The sequence below is a fragment of the Triticum aestivum genome, chromosome 5A (genome assembly GCF_018294505.1).
Source record: "Triticum aestivum cultivar Chinese Spring chromosome 5A, IWGSC CS RefSeq v2.1, whole genome shotgun sequence".
Lineage (NCBI taxonomy): Eukaryota > Viridiplantae > Streptophyta > Magnoliopsida > Poales > Poaceae > Triticum > Triticum aestivum.
In genome coordinates this window covers 688,361,396-688,364,495 of record NC_057806.1, presented here as the reverse complement: position 1 = coordinate 688,364,495, position 3,100 = coordinate 688,361,396, and positions in this window count along the sequence as shown.

Sequence of the window (3,100 nt, the reverse complement as noted above, 5' to 3'; positions counted from 1 at the left end):
TAAGATAACTTCAAAGGGAAAACTCAATCCAACTATACTAGCAAAGCTCGTGATACATCAAGATCGTACCACCTCAAGAACACGAGAGAGAGAGATCAGACACATAGCTACTGGTACATACCCTCAGCCCCAAGGGAGAACTACTCCCTCCTCGTCATGGAGAGCACCGGGATGATGAAGATGGCCACCGAAGAGGGATTCCCCCCTCCGGCAGGGTGCCGGAACGGGTCTAGATTGGTTTTCGGTGGCTACGGAGGCTTCTGGCGGCGGAACTCCTGATCTATTGTGCTCCCCGATAGTTTTAGGGTATATGGAGATATATAGGCGGAAGAAGTACGTTAGGGGGGCGACGAGGGGCCCACGAGGGTGGAGGGCGTGCCCCCCTACCACGTGGCTTCCTCGAAGCTTCCTTGGCGTGGACTCTAAGTCTCCCGGGTTGCTTTCCTTCCAAAAATAAGTTCCGTGAAGTTTCAGGTCAATTGGACTCCGTTTGATTTTCCTTTTCTGCGATACTCTAAAACAAGGAAAAAACAGAAACTGGCACTCTGCTCTAGGTTAATAGGTTAGTCCCAAAAATAATATAAAAGTGGATAATAAATCCCAATAATGTCCAAAACAGAAGATAATATAGCATGGAGCAATCAAAAATTATAGATACATTGGAGACGTATCAGCATCCCCAAGCTTAATTCCTGCTTGTCCTCGAGTAGGTAAATGATAAAAACAGAATTTTTGATGCGGAGTGCTACTTGGCATAATTTCATTGTATTTTTTCTTAATTGTGGCATGAATATTCAGATCAGAAAGATTCAAGATAAGATTTCATATTGACACAAAAATAAAAATACTTCAAGCATACTAACTAAGCAATTATGTCTTCTCAAAATAACATGGCCAAAGAAAGTTCAACCCTACAAAATCATATACTTTAGTCATGCTCCATTTTCGTCACACAAGAATGCTCTCATCATGCACAACCCCGATGACAAGCCAAGCAATTGTTTCATACTTTAGTAATCTCAAACCTATAAACTTTCACGCAATATATGAGCGCGAGCCATGGCCATAACATTATGGGTGGAATAGAATATGATGTGAATGCAAGGAGTAGGGATTGCCATGCAACGGATGCACTAGAGCTCTAAATGGGTGTACCTGCAACTTGCTAGCTCAAGAAGACCTAGGGCACTTGAGGAGGCCCATTGTTGGAATATACAACCCAAGTTCTATAATGAAAATTCCCACTAGTATATGAAAGTGACAAAACAAAAGACTCTCTATCATGAAGATTATGGTGCTACTTCGAATTACAAGTGTGGCAAAGGATAGTAGCACTGTCCCTTCTCTCTTTTTCTCTTTTTTGGGGGCCTTCTCTTTTTTTCTGGCCTTTCTCTTTTTTTGATTCCTCGCTTGGGACAATGCTCTAGAAAATAATGATCATCACACTTCTATTTATTTACAACTCAATGATTCCAACTCGATACTAGAACAAAGTATGACTCTATATGAATGCCTCCGGCGGTGTACTGGGATTGCAATGAATCAAGAGTGACATGTATGAAAAATTATGAACGGTGGCCTTGCCACAAATACGATGTCAACTACATGATCATGCAAAGCAATATGACAATGATGATGCGTGTCATAATAAACGGAACGGTGGAAAGTTGCATGGCAATATATCTCGGAATGGCTATGGAAATGCCATAATAGGTAGGTATGGTGGCTGTTTTGAGGAATATATAGGGAGGTTTATGTGTGAAAGAGTGTATCATATCAGGGGGTTTGGTCCACCTTCGAAGTTTGCACCAACTCTCAATGCGAGAAAGGGTAATGCACGGTACCGAAGAGGCTAGCAATGATGGAAGGGTGAAAGTGCGTATAAGCAATGGACTCCACATTAGTCATAAAGAACTCACATACTTATTGCAAAAATCAACAAGTCATCAAAAACCAAGCACTACGCGCATGCTCCTAGGCGGATAGATTGGTAGGAAAAGACCATCGCTCATCCCCGACCGCCACTCATAAGGAAGACAATCAAAGAACACCTCATGTTTCAAATTTGTTACATAACGTTTACCATACGTGCATGCTACGGGACTTACAAACTTCAACACAAGGACTTCTCAAATTCACAACTACTGAACTAGCATGACTTTGATATTATTACCTCCATATCTCAAAACAATCATCAAGCATCAAACTTCTCTTAGTATTCAAAACACTCATAGAAATATTTTTTACTAATCTTGAATACCTAGCATATTAGGATTATTTAAGAAAATTACCATGCTATTTAAGACTCTCAAAATAATATAAGTGAAGCATGAGAGTTCATCTATTTCTACAAAATAAAACCACCACCATGCTCTAAAAGGATATAAGTGAGGCACTAGAGCAACGACAAACTACTCCGAAAGATATAAGTGAAGATCAATGAGTAGTTGAATAATTATGCAACTATGTGAAGACTCTCTAACATTTAATAATTTCAGATCTTGGTATTTTATTAGAAAATCAAGCAAAACTAAATAAAATAAAATGACGCTCCAAGCAAAACACATATCATGTGGTAAATAAAATTATAGCTCCAAGTAAAGTTACCGATGAACGAAGATGAAAGAGGGGATGCCTTCGGGGCATCCCCAAGCTTAGGCTCTTGGTTGTCCAGGAATATTACCTTGGGGTGCCTTGGGAATCCCCAAGCTTAGTCTCTTGCAACTCCTTATTTCATAGCCCATCAAATCTTTACCTAAAACTTCAAAACTTCACAACACAAAACTTAACAGAAAACTCGTAAGCTCTGTTAGTATAAGAAAATAAATAACCACTTAGGTACTGTTGAGAACTCATTATAAATTCATATTGGTGTAATATCTACTGTATTCCAACTTATCTATGGTTCATACCCTCCGATACTACTCATAGATTCATCAAAATAAGCATACAACACATCAAAAACAGAATCTGTCAAAAACAGAACAGTCTGTAGTAATCTGGATCAAACGTATACTTCTGGAAATCATAAAATTCTCAAATACATTGCTGTACGTGAGTAATTTATCTATTAATCATCTGCAAAAAAAATTAACTAAAT